Source organism: Arvicanthis niloticus, chromosome X (genome assembly GCF_011762505.2).
Source record: "Arvicanthis niloticus isolate mArvNil1 chromosome X, mArvNil1.pat.X, whole genome shotgun sequence".
In the NCBI taxonomy this organism is placed as follows: domain Eukaryota; kingdom Metazoa; phylum Chordata; class Mammalia; order Rodentia; family Muridae; genus Arvicanthis; species Arvicanthis niloticus.
In genome coordinates, this window is record NC_047679.1 from 46,697,210 (window position 1) to 46,711,855 (window position 14,646).

Below are 14,646 nucleotides of genomic sequence, written 5' to 3' on the forward strand. Positions count from 1 at the left end.
TAAACTTGAGGATGCTTCCCATCATGCTAAAAACATCTCTGTTTAATTTGTATATCTAGCCCTCTAGATTGAAGAAAGAATGTTCTGTACCTTTTATCCAAAACCTACAGCTTTTACTATGTCTCAAGGGCACGAGGCTACTGTTGTCTAACAGACACCTGTTAACTATTTCTTTCCTAAAGTATGGATTTCAATACAATGGTAAATACAAAGTTCACATGACATTCAGAGAATCAAGAGTCCTATCGACTCCAGATAGTATAGTATACCTTCCTGTTCATGAAAATTGGATTTTCCCTTGGTCTTGGGATTCCTTGCCTTCAACAATTGCTAGACAATTTTAATTTCTGTCCCTAGTCTATATGTGTCTCAGCAGATTTTCACCTGGCTGACAGACTCCATCCAGCGAACATCTGTGGAGCTGCTGAACCCTGGACTTGCTGAAAGCTGATGTTAATAAGTCCAGTTGATGTGATTGCTCCCTGTCTTTCATCTGGATCAGCTAAGTAGATGCTTCTGATAAATGTCCCATTGCACAGCCTTTGACTAATACCTCAGCTTTCATGGGCCCTTTGGACAACTTCCTGATGTCAGCAGAAAGCAGATACACAAAAGAGATATGACATTCATTGTCCTAATTTACAGGCTGAAATTCTAGGTCAAAAGGGAACCACCCTGGGCATACTCTGAAGATGAATGTACTTCATGATCCCGACCACTCCAATGGCCATGAAAACAGGGATCTAATCCTAGATTCATCACTCTCACCTGAAGTTCAACTCCTGGAAATATCAGAACACAGACCACCATTGGGTCATCAGACAACACCCACAGGACCCATTAAAAATAAGACTGACAAAAGACTCTAAGGACTAGTTTTCTTTTTTGTGTTGCCTTGAGCTGCTGAGGCACATGCTCCATTACAACACATATGAACTTTGATTATAACTACAGATAGGAAACGAAGTATTAATATCTTTGCATATGGTTCCCCAATCCTTACCTTTGACTTATGTAAATTACTTGGGCCAAACTGGAGTAGGTATCCAAAGACTGCAAACACATAGGTTTCCTCATTCTCTAGGTCTTTGGATACAGGATCCAGAATATGGAAAATAATTGTGCCACCCTTTAGATATATGCTTGTCCCCTCAGTGGAGACCCCAGTTGTAGGGGACATAACATGCATTTTTCTGTTATAAAGGGCTATGAATCATTAGCTCTCTGGGTAACTGATAAGGATAATTATACTTGGTTACAGAGGCTTGAGAGACACTCTGAAAAACTGAAAACATCAACCTCATTCAAATTAAGATAAAAATTATATTAATAATATAGGGGATAATACAGGGAAACAGAGGGTATGTTTTGGGTAGAGCCACTTGTTCAGAACAATAATAGCCCTTATGGAAATGGTATTACAACAACATAGAAGAGGAAGAAGAGATTTCTGTCCCCACTTAGACAAAGTATAATTGACATAATTAACACTTTTGTTCTATTAGTACCACTACTAAAAGGCATGAGCATAGCCTGGTCTGCCAGCATGAGAGCAGCAATACTTATTAAGGGAGATAAAAATTTCAACTACTTAAACCAACAAAGGCTGAAATAAAAGTTTGTCCCCCTGGCATCAGAGAAAAAAATGAGTCAGTGATTTGACTCATTGGCACAACTCAAAAAGGGGGAAAAGCTGTGGTCTCAATGATGGACATTGACTTGCCTTTGAGAATTTACATTTACGTAACACTGCGATAAGACATAAAAGATCTCCGGCATCATGCTGACATAATTATTTTCCACTCTTCTTCTTGCTTACAATATTCATAAAAATCCTTAATAACCATATATACATCACAAAAGAAATATCTACCCCAATATCATACCAATATCATCTTACCCAGTTTTGGGTCACAATGCTTCCCAATTTAATTTCATTAGTATGAATATTTGAGAAAAAAAAAGATGTCAACAGGGAAAGCTAAACAAGGAAGATTTTATAGTAAAGAGAATGAGCACCAGGGATCAGTAGAAGGTGAAGAGCTGGCCACCAACCATGACACCAGAGGTAAAAGCAGTACACATGGGGAATATCACAAGGAAAGAGCACTGCAATGTTAGGGGGAACTATAACTAGGCAGAATACCAGCTCCTTTGTTTGTGACATTTCCATTTTAGATTTTCTTTTAAACTTTCCGTGACCATAATCTTAAGACATTTCTCCATACAAATTAATTCATTTGTAATTATTTTTATTTGCTTTCCCTTCACAAAAGTATTTTATAACCAAACAACAGGCTGAAAACAAATATAAGATGCAAGGTTTAATCATATTTTAATTTTCTCTCCATTATAGATCATTCCACTTAGTATGGGTTGTTCTGTATTTTCAAAAACACCCCTATTGTGAAGCTATTTTTTCCCTCTGAGTAACCAGATATTTTCAGATATTGATATCAGCTCTAGCTTTAGCAATAGCAGAAGGATTGTTTTCATATCTCATTTGAGCATTCACTTGCTTGTCCTTCAAAGCTTCTTCATAAATCTTGATAAGGGACTTAGGGGTGGTTTGGTTGATTCTAGCCCAAAACTGCAGGACTTTCATCTTGCTCATTTCAGCATGGGCTTGGGGACCCCACAGGAACTCATGGCATGGAGGATCACTGTTGGCCACCTGTCGGTACTCCAGGTACTTCAGCTTCACCAAATACTGGGTCATGAGCTTCCGGGGCTCACCAAAGATGCGGTGCTTCTTCCCTGGATAGATTTTCTTCTTCTTCAGGATTTTCCATATCTCTTCTTCACTGGCACAGTTGCCCTGAATGAAGATGATACCCAGGACACTCATCAGAAAACCGGTCTTGGGTAAGCCTTTGCCAGCACGGATCCTCCCATTGTTGGGGAGCTTCAGCTTGCTGATGAGGTTGTATGAGGGCTAACTGGAGTTGACTTCCCTCACTTCCAGTGCAAAGGCATCCTCGAGCTTCTCAGAGGCTTTCCTGAGGACCTCAGGAAAGTCATCTTCATACTTCTTGGTGATAACCTTCAACATTTCTTCCTTGGTAGTGAGCTGCTTCAAATTGTAGTTGTGGGTTACATACTGCAAAATTCTAGTCACCATTTGGGATAGAAATTGCTGGTAGAGATAAGTGATAAATTGAGATCAAATAAAAGCTTCCCTTCTATTAATTTTCATTACTGACACAATTATGGATCCAAATCAAGAAGTGGCTCCAGTATTTGTGGATGGTGGACCTTTCTTTAGCTGTTTGGGGACTCTATAGTATCCAGCTTCATTCCAGCTATGGGAAGGGGGAGGCTGATTCTTCTGTTTTATAAGCATCCCCACAAGCCTGAGCATCTCTTTGATACTGGTGATTGCCTTTCCCATATGCATGATGCCTACCCTTCTGATCTTGAGGACCCCTAGGAAAAAGTTAAAGAGATTCTCACACAATGATTAATATTGGCTGGGGCAAGCCACAACTGAGAGTTGCCTGGAGCTCTTTATATAACAGGATTCATGACAAATGGATTTCTCTAATCAACAATTTTACCTGATTCCTATGCACTCTTCTTTTGGGGAGGGGTCTGCTAAGTGATGCAACTATATGTCAAATATCTCACTTCTTTTAGTTTTCATCATGTGAACAAGATGTAGTTATAAAGAGCTGCAATACCATATACTTGAGAGGCTGAGGCAGGATGATCACAATTGCAGACACTTCCTGGGCTGCAGAGAGAGTTTTAGTGCAATGTAGGCAAATCAATGATACCATGTCACAAAATAAAATTAAAAATTGGCTTGTGATACTCTTTTCCTCAAAAGTGTAGTTATTGAGGAGAAGAAATTGGATGAATGATAGGATATAGAGTTATGGGATAAATTATAAGGAGAGAATAATAGTAAAATAATTACTTATAAAAACATCATCATGAAACCTGTGTTACATGCTCACTTAAAAATATTACAATAATCTCAATATAATTAATTTAGAAGTAATGATCAAATATTACATTATAAACCCCAATGGTGCTACTTAACACAGCATACTGTGTGTCTGTGCATAAGCATGGCAGAGGAAGAAAAGGATGGCCAATTTTGTATTTCTGTACTGACTTGTGATCCCCTGTCACCCTAACCTGGCAATTAATTTATACCTGGTGATATCTGTCATAAATATAGACTGTACACTTTTAAACCAAATCAAATGATTGCTGTTTGGACCTTAGATGTTAACATAATTATGGCCTTGTCTGGCATCAGTGGGAGGGGAGGCCCTTGTTTCTGTAGAGGCTCAATACCCCAAAGTAGAGGTGTTGCCTCCTGAACCGACCAGCAGACAGAAGACATGGGACACGGATCTCCTTCCCAACACAGTTTATTCAGGAACCTTGAATTACCGCAAAAAGCCACCCCCCCACTCTCCCCCCCCCCCGGAGCTCTAGCTCCCAACCCTTAAATCTCTGTGTCCTCTCCAATCAGAACCTGCCACGCAGTCATTCTCGATTGGTGCTGAGCACATATGTCACATGGCCCGATCTTATGTAACAATGAACAAGCATAATGCATGAGCAGTAAAGCCTAGCCTACATGCCACCCAGGCTTCCTGAAATGGTAAGCCAACACCAGGGGTGTCTGGCACCCAGTCAGGCACCATCTTGTGTTCCACTCACCACATAGAGGGATGCTAGAGTGGTGAGATAGAAGTATGTGGGTGGCTGGGAGAACAGCCTCATAGAGGAAAAGGAGATGGGGAATGGGAAGGTGAATTTGTGGAGGGGTAATGAGGAAGGGGAATATCATTTGAAAAGTAAACAAATACAATGATTATTTTTTTAAAAAAGAAAGCAAAAAACCAAGAAAAATGTAGGTTCAAAAGAGGGTCGTGGTAACAGGAAGAAAATCCCACTGTGGCTGTAAGAAAGTCTACATATACACTTTTCTGGAAACTTACTGGACTCCTGATCTCCCTAGAATAAGTTTAAAAGCATATTCTTTTCTAATGTGAAACCAAAAAGGAATGGATCCATAATAAAGGGGAGGAGCTGTGAGTAGTAGACACAGGGGCAACTATAAGCAGGATATAATGTATGAGAAAATTTATTTTTAGTAAAGGAAAAAAATGGAAAAAAACCTAAGACACAGAAAAACTTCTGAAATACACAAAAGCAGTCCTATGAAGGAAATTTATAGTTTTAAGTGCCTTCATTAGAAAGAGAACAAATAAAGGGATTAATGATGCAACCCTCAAAACCGGATAAACAAGAACAAACCAAATCCAAAGCTAATTGATAGAAAATAATAAGAAAAATCAAAGCAGAAATCAATAAAATAGAAGCAAAAAACAAAAAAAGAACTAAAAAAAAATGAACAAAAAACCCCCAACAAATTTAAAAGAAAACTTTAGGGACTGGAGAGATAGTTCAGTGCTTAAGAGCACTGACTACCCTTCCAGAGGTCCTCTGTTCAATTCCTAGCAACCACATGGTGGCTCACAACAATCTGCAATGGGGTCTGATGCCCAATTCTGCTGTGTCTGAAGACAGCTACAGTGTACTCATATACATAAAATAAATAATCTTTTAGTAAAACTAACAGATCCTGAGCCCAATTAACCAGGGGAAAAAAGTGAGGACCCAAATTAACAGAAATAAGAAAAAACAGGGAAACATTAAAACAGACACTAAGGCCATTCAGAATTCTATACAGAATATTTTTAAAACTTGTATTCCTTTTTTTTTTCTTAATAAATTTATTCACAAAAACAGTGAGATTGCAGAGGTTCTGGGGGCTGTACATGGTCAAGGGCCTGGTGGTTTCTGTACATGGGACAGGAAAACAAGGCGGAAGGGTACTTCTTAATAAAAAAAATAATGGGAGATACAACTAAGCCTCCTCCCCCCCCCCAATTAACTAGATACAAAAATAGATGTCTGTGAGGTAAGTGGGGAGCCTGGGGGGTTAAGGGTGTTGAGAAGGTTTTCACAGGTGCCAGGACTTCAAGATGGTGTCACAGGCATCGAAGTGGTTCCCGCATCAATTGGTAGAACAGCACGTAGCCCTCACTGGATGCCACCTGATTTTCACTGACAGGGGAGACGTGGGAGTCATTGTAGACATGCCAACCAGTCTAGCACCGGCACAGGGCTGTGTAGTGGCTATAGTGGACACTACCCGGGTGGTTGCAAAGGGCATACAGCTGGTAGACAGGGCTTCCCGCTTTGTCGCTGGCAAAGTCCCCTAGGCTTAGTCGCTGCAGTGGGAAGTCTACACCTACTGAACTTTTCTTGATGGAGCCTCGGGAGGTGGATAATCGGTTCAGATGGAGCAGGAGGATTCGGGGGAATCTTTGTACTGTCAACTTTTTGGTACTTCGAGTTTTCTGCCGACATCGGTCACACACTGGGGCATTCTCCGACTCTAGCTCTTCCTCCTTGGTGAAAAGGCTAAAGCAATCCCGCAAAGACACTTTGCCCCCAGCAAATCCTTTCTTGGAGATGGGCAGGGACAGGTCACAAAAAACCTCGAAGGTCGTGGAGCGATACCCACAGGCCTGGCACTTGAGGCAGCTTTTCAACTGGCCCACAAACAGATCCACAATCTTGCTGTCTTCTCGCTCCAGGTAGCGCTTCCACATTAAGTTGGCTAGGTCGTCATCACTCAATTCTGGTTCTTCATGCAAAGCCCCTCCTCGGCAAGGTGGAGAAGGAACTGGACCACTGGCCAGGATTGGTGGTGCCCGGTGGCCTCGTCGGTTGATTTCAAGGTGCAACTGCTCTATGAGGAGCTTCAGGAACCCTTGGGCATCCTGCTGGCTGTATCCAGAGAAGGAAGGGATGTATTTCTGGAAGACAGCCCGGAATCATGTAGGATTCACAGCTTCACAGGAGTCAGGGTGCCAGAAGGCACCAATCACATCTGCAAAGGCTTCTGTGAGTTCCTGGGCTCTGCCTCCTCTAGGCACCTCTTGCCGGAAGTCCCTTCGCAGACAAAAGTCTCGAAGAGGCCTTGTGCTGCTCAGACACTGTAGAAAGGCGTTCAGGAAGCATGTATTTCCTAGATTTCAGAGGCCAACATGACCAGAGCCCAGAAGCAGTGTGTGGTGAGCCATCTTGTCATCAGAGTAGAAGGGCTCAGAAGGCCGGGCAGCTATCGTATGGAAGGAGCCATGGGAAGTAGGGGGCTCTGTCCGTATGCTGAGCAGGGTAGGGGGGCCAGGGAAGCCCCCAAGACGCCGGAGAGAAGTACTACGTCTCAAAGTGGGTGGCTCAGGCCAGAGTGCCAAGTGGCTCAGTGCAGACCCTAGCACACCAGCGCCACAGTGCCCTCCCAAGGCAATCCCCAATGGTCACAAGTCCCCACTGCTCACAGACTTGGAACGGGCTAAGTTGGTCCGGGATGGGAGAGGCAGAGCCACAGTTGGGGGCGGTGAGCCAGGCAAGGGAACCCCATGATCTGCTCGAAGGGGACCTCTAGGATGAGAGCCTGAGGTCCGACCCCTACTCAGCTCCAGTTTCTTGAGCCTTTCGTCTGGGGGACCTGGCCTGGGAGGCAAAGGTCATAACATAGAGTTTGGCCCAGGAACTGGGTTTCGGCACTCCTTGCTGCGGCCAGGGGAGGAAATGGTATCTTGGCTCCCACTCGGGGCTGTACATTGACAGGTGGCTCTCGAGTATGGCCCAGGCGGTGCTCAGAAGCCTGGGGCATTGTGGGCACCCCGCAGGCTGGACCTGTCCCCCATGAGGCGGCGGAGGAGGCCAGCCGGGGTCCAGCTCCAGCTCAAGGCCACCCCCTCCTACCCCAGAACAGCCTCCCCGCAGGCCGGGCTGCAGTTTTAGTTGCAGCTATTGCCCAGCTTGCTCCCGCCGCAAGGGCCGCCGCCATCTTTGTTGGTGCCGCCCGGCCCACTTGTAAGCTGGAAAACTTGAAAGAAGTGAATTATTTTTCTAAATTCATCCTATCACCAAATAAACCAAAAAGAAGTCAACAACTTAAACAGACCCATAACAAATGGGGTTATTGAACTAGTAATAAAAAGCTTTGTTACTAAAGACGACAAATGGTCCAGGACCAGATATATTCACAGAAGAATTCTATTACCCATTCAAAGAAGATCTATAGCCAGTACTTAAAGTATTTAAAAATAAAAACAGAAGGAACACTATTAAACTTTTATGAAACCAGTATCCAGTCTAGGACACAAACCATGTGAAGACACAATAACAAAAAAAAAAAAAAAAAAAAGAAAGAAAGAAAGAAAGAAAGAAAGAAAAGAAAAGAACAAGAAAAAAGAAAATTATAAGCTAATAGAAAGACATACAACAAAAAAGATTGTGCCATATGACCAAGGTGCTTCTATTTCTGAAATTCAGAGATGGGTCAACATATGCAAGTCAATAGATGTAATAAACTACACAAATAGACTGTTTAAGAGACAAAAATAGCATTATTATCTCAGTATATACAAAAATCCAATGTATCTTTATGAAAAAATCATGGAGAATGTAAGGCTACAAAGTGCATATCTCAACATATTAAAAGCTGTATGTCAGAGACTTAAAGCTGTCACCATGCTAAATGGAGAAAACCTTGAAGTAGTCATACTGAACTAAAAAAATTAGAGAGTTTTTCTCTATTCTTACTTCTTGTCAATATTATGCTTGAAGAAGTAGCTTGAGCAATTAGGCAAATGAGGAAAATAAACGAAATAAAAATAAAAAATTCAGCTATCTCAATTATAGATGACATGATTCTATATATTATAGATCCAAAAAAATTGCTACCAGAAAACTAGAAACAATTTTACAAATGCATCAATACGGCAGGACACAGAATCAACTTGCACACAGATCAAAAACATACAATCAAGAACAAGGACAGACTATATGATAGCCTCAAAGTAAATAAAACATATAAAATAAACCTGACCAATAAAAAGGACCTTGAATGTCAACTTTCAAATCACTGTCTAGAAAGAAATAAAGGCACTAGAAAATGGAAAGTAATCCCATCCTTGTGGACTGGTAGAATTAATACTGTAAAAATGACCATTCTACCAAAAATCAATTTATAAATTTAATGCAATCCATATGGGAACCACAAAAGATTCCCAGATAGCCATAAAAATCCTGAAAGAAGAAACAATGCTGGCAAGATTACCATTACAGATCTTAAGATATTTTGTATCTGTTACTGGCAAGACAGACATGTAGTGAAATGGACCCAAATCAAAGACCCAATGTGAATATATAACTTCAGCCACTTAATATTTGACAAAGAAACCAGAAACATAATATGGAGAAGAGAAAGAATCTTCAACAAATTGTTCTGAGAAAACTGGATGTCCACATGCTGAAGAGTGAAATTAGACTTGTATCCATCACCTTAAACCAAAATGAATAAAAGACATAAACCCAAAACCTCAAACATTGAAACTGCTAGAAGACAATGTACACATTATCCTACATGATGTAGGTGTAGGAAAGAACTTCCTAAATAGGATTCCATTTGTTCAAGAGTTAAGGCCAACAACTGACAAGTGGGACCTGTTGGAATGCAGAAGCTTCTGCAGAGCTAAAGAAACAATCAATTGAGTTGCAAGGAAACTCATAAAAATGGAGAGAATCTTTGCTAGCTATAAATCTTATACAGCTTTACTATTTAGATTATTCAAATATGTTAAAAACAATAAATTTCTGAATATCTAAGCTCCAAATGCAGGAGCACTCACATATGTAAAATGAACATTACTAAAGCTTAAGTCACACATTGAATAACTTTAGGAATCATTTTGGCAGTTTCTCAGAAAAATTGGAATAGTTCTACCTCAATTCCCAGTTATAACACTCCAAGGTATAACACAAGAGAAGCTTCACCATATCAAAAAGACACTTGTTCAACTATGTACATTACAGGTTTTTTAGTTATTGCCAGACAGAAGGAGCAGTGGTTGTATCTGACTCTGTTGTCTGCCTTTGGATCAATTTCCCCTATCTGGACTTCACTTCCTAGCCACAATAGAAGATGTGCCTAATCTACTGCATCTTGATATGCCAAGGTGAGTTGGTATCCATGGGAGTCTTCTCTTTTTTTGATTCTTTTCTGAAGACAATGGAAATACAGGATGATGGCCGGGAAGTGAGGTGAGAGGGACTACAAGTAGAGGAGGAAGGGAAAGCTATGATCAGGATATAAATTTAATAAATAAATTAATTAATTAAAGTATTCAAATGGGGAAAACATTGAAAACCTACTGCATTAGAAGTTTCTTAAAGGCCGATCGCCCCTCCTCCAGTCTGAGGCCTGCGGGTGAGTGCACCCAGGAGTCCCCCAGACACATTCTGGGGATCCACAGAACCCATAGCCAGTTCTAGCACGCCCCTTCCGCCGCTCGCCCCTCCTCCAGTCTGAGGCCTGCAGGTGAGTGCACCCAGGTGTCCCCCAGACACATTCTGGGGGATCCATAGAACCCATAGCCAGCACTAGCACGCCCCTTCCACCGCTCGCCCCTCCTCCAGTCTGAGGCCTGCGGGTGAGTGCACCCTGGATTCTGCCAGACACATTCTGGGGATCCATAGAACCCATAGCCAGCGCTAGCACGCTCCTTCTGCTGCTCGCCCCTCCTCCGGTCTGAGGCCTGCGGGTGAGTGCACCCCGGATTCCGCCAGACATATTCGGGGGGATCCACAGATCCCACAACCAGCTTTAGGTAGGAAAACCCACATACTACCCTGAGCTCATAGCTGGGCGCCCTGAGTGCTCAGAACCCAGCAGATACCCCTCCCCGCCCCCCTTGTCCCGCGCCCCTGCCGGCTAGCACCCCTTTTCTGCCCATCTCCCGGGTCTGAGTCCCAGACCAGACCTCTACTAGGTCTGCAGTTGTGTGGACCCCGGGTCACCGCCTGAGACATACTGGAAGGTCTGCTCAACCCAGAGCCACAGAGGAACAACTGAACTCAGAGTGTCGGACAACATACCCTGAGATATCCAAGAGGAGACACTGCACCCAGAACAACAGACATCTAGCTGGACTGCTACATAGGAGGCACCATATCCTGAGGCATCCTAGAGTTACCACTGTAATCAGGGCAGCTGGAAAAAATCACAAAGACATCTGGACTCCTAGAAGACCAAACACAAGCGAGACAACTGGAAAGACAGGCTTCAATCAGAGACAGAAGTACAGGTAGCACTAGAATTAACCAGATGGCAAAAGGCAGGCGCAAGAATGTAAGCAACAGAAATCAAAGTTACATGGCAACATCAGAACCCAGTTCCCCCATCATAGCAAGCCCTGAACACCCCATCACACCAGAAAAGCAGGATTCACAATTAAAATCACTTCTCATGATGATGATAGAGGACTTTAAGAAAGACATAAATAACACTCTCAAAGAACAGATAGAAACCCTTAGAGAGGAAACACAAAAATCCCTTAAGGAATTGCAAGAAAATGCAACCAAACAGGAGAAGGAATTAAACAAAACCATGCAGGATCTAAAAACGGAAGTAGAAACAATAAAGAAATCACAAAGGGAGAACACCCTGGAGATAGAAAACTTAAAAAAATGATCAGGAGTCATAGACACAAGTATTACCAACAGAATACAAGAGATGGAAGAGAGAATCTCATGTGCAGAAGATACCATGGAAAACATTGACACAACTGTCAAAGAAAATGCAAAATACAAAAAGCTACTAACCCAAAATGTACAAGAAATCCAAGACACAATGAGAAGGCCAAACCTAAGGATAATAGGAATAGATGAGGGGGAAGACTCCCAACTTAAAGGACCAGTAAATATCCTCAACAAAATTATAGAGGAAAACTTCCCTAACCTAAACAAAGAGATGTCCATAAATATACAAGAAGCCTACAGAATTCCAAATAGTTTAGACCAGAAAAGAAATACTTCCCGCCACATAATAGTCAAAACATCAAATGTACAAAACAAAGAAAAAATACTAAAAGCAGTAAGGGAAAAAGGCAAAGTAACATATAAAGGCAGACCTATAAGAATTACATCAGACTTCTCACCAGAGACCATAAAAGCCAGAAGATCCTGGTCCGATATCATACAGACCCTAAAAGAACATAAATGTCAGCCCAGACTACTATACCCAGCAAAACTGTCAATCATTATTGATGGAGAAACCAAAATATTCCATGACAAATCCAAATTTACACAGTATCTCAACACAAACCCAGCACTTCAAAGGATAATTGGTGGAAAACTCCATCACAAGGAGGGAAACTACAACCTAGAAAAAGCAGGAAAGTAATCTTCCAAAAACATAAATGAAGGTAGCTACACAAACATATCTCCAATGCCAATAACAAAAATAACAGGAAACAACACTCATTTTTCCTTAATATCTCTTAATATCAATGGACTCAATTCTCCAGTAAAAAGACATAGACTATCAGACTGGATACGTAAACAGGACCCAACATTTTGCTGCATTCAGGAAACGTACCTCTGTGGAAAGGACAGACACTACCTCAGAGTAAAAGGTTGGAAAACAATCTGCCAAGCAAATGGTCCGAAGAAACAAGCTGGAGTAGCAATTCTAATATCAAATAAAATCAGTTTTCAACCAGAAGTAATCAAAAAAGATGAAGAAGGACACTTCATATTCATGAAAGGAAAAATGTACCAAGAGGAACTTGCAATTCTCAACATCTATGCCCCAAATGTAAGGGCACCCACATACATAAAAGACACTTTACTAAAACTTAAAGCATACATTGCACCCTACACAATAATAGTGGGAGATTTCAACACCCCACTCTCAGCTATGGACAGATCATGGAAACAGAAACTAAATCGAGACACAATGAAACTAACAGAAGTTATTAACCAATTGGACCTAACTGACATCTATAGAACATTTCATCCTAAAACAAAAGAATATACCTTCTTCTCAGCACCTCATGGTACCTTCTCGAAAATAGACCATATAATTGGTCACAAAACAGGCCTCAACAGATACAAAAAGATTGAAATAATCCCCAGTACCTTATCAGACCACCATGGATTAAGACTTGTCTTTGACATGGACAAAAACATCAGAAAACCGACATACACTTGGCACTGAACAATGCTCTACTCAATGATAACTTGGTCAAGGAAGAAATTAAGAAAGAAATTAAAGACTTTTTAGATTTAAATGAAAATGAGGACACATCATATCAAAACATGTGGGACTCATTGAAAGCAGTACTAAGAGGAAAAATCATAGCTCTAAGTGCTCACAAAAAGAAAGTGGAAAGAGCATACATCAACAACTTGACAGCAAACCTGAAAGCATTAGAACAAAAAGAAGCTAGTATACCCAAGAGGAGTAGACGGCAGGAAATAATCAAACTCAGGGCTGAAATCAACCAAGTCGAAACAAAAAGAACTATACAAAATATCAACAAAACCAGGAGCTGGTTCTTTGAGAAAATCAACAAGATAGACAAAACCCTTAGCCAGACTAACCAAAGGGCGCAGAGACAGCATTCAAATTAATAAAATCAGAACTGAAAAGGGAGACATAACAACAGAAACAGAGGAAATTAAAAAAATTATCAGATCCTACTACAAAGGCCTATACTCAACAAAATTGGAAAATCTGGAGGAAATGGACAATCTTCTAGATAGATACCAGGTACCAAAGTTAAACGAGGAGCAGATAAACCACCTAAACAGTCCCATAACGCCTAAAGAAATAGACACAGTCATTAAAAATCTTCCCACCAAAAAATGTCCGGGGCCAGATGGCTTCAGTGCAGAATTCTTTCAGACCTTCAAGGAAGACCTAATACCAATCCTCTTCAAGTTATTCCATCGAATAGAAACAGAAGGAACACTACCCAATTCATTCTATGAAGCTACCATTACACTCATACCTAAACCACAGAAAGACCCAACAAAGAAAGAGAACTACAGACCAATCTCTCTTATGAATATTGATGCAAAAATACTCAATAAAATTCTCGCAAACCGAATCCAACAACACATCAAAACAATTATCCATCAAGATCAAGTAGGCTTTATCCCAGGAATGCAGGGATGGTTCAATATTCGGAAATCCATCAATGTAATCCACTACATAAATAAACTCAAGAGAAAAAACCACATGGTCATATCACTAGATGCTGAGAAAGCATTTGACAAAATTCAACATCCCTTCATGTTAAAGTCTTGGACAGATCAGGAATACAAGGCCCATATCTAAACATAGTAAAAGCAATATACAGCAAGCCAGTAGCCAACATCAAACTAAATGGAGAGAAACTTGAAGCAATCCCACTAAGATCAGAGACTAGGCAAGGCGGCCCACCTCTCACCTTACCTATTCAATATAGTAACTGGAAGTCTTAGCTAGAGCAATGAGACAACAAAAGGAAGTCAAAGGGATACAGATAGGAAAGGAAGAAGTCAAAAATTTTCACTATTTGCAGATGATATGATAGTATACTTAAGTTGAACCTAAACTTCCACCAAGAACTCCTAAACCTAAATAAACAACTTTAGGCATGTGTGGCTGGATATAAAATCACTCAAACAAATCAGTAGCCTTCCTCTACTAAAGGATAAACAGGCGGGAGAAAGAAATCATGGAATGACAACCCTTCACAATAGTCACGAAAAAAA

The 14,646-nt window shown here is 41.1% G+C and overlaps 2 pseudogenes; both read right to left on the reverse strand.

Moving 5' to 3' along the window:
* Positions 1–2,443: 2,443 nt before the first annotated feature.
* On the reverse strand, positions 2,444–3,145 carry LOC117694940 (melanoma-associated antigen B3-like; annotated as a pseudogene).
* A 2,838-nt stretch (positions 3,146–5,983) lies between these two features.
* On the reverse strand, positions 5,984–7,834 carry LOC117694539 (ubiquitin carboxyl-terminal hydrolase 21 pseudogene; annotated as a pseudogene).
* Between the last annotated feature and the right edge of the window lie 6,812 nt (positions 7,835–14,646).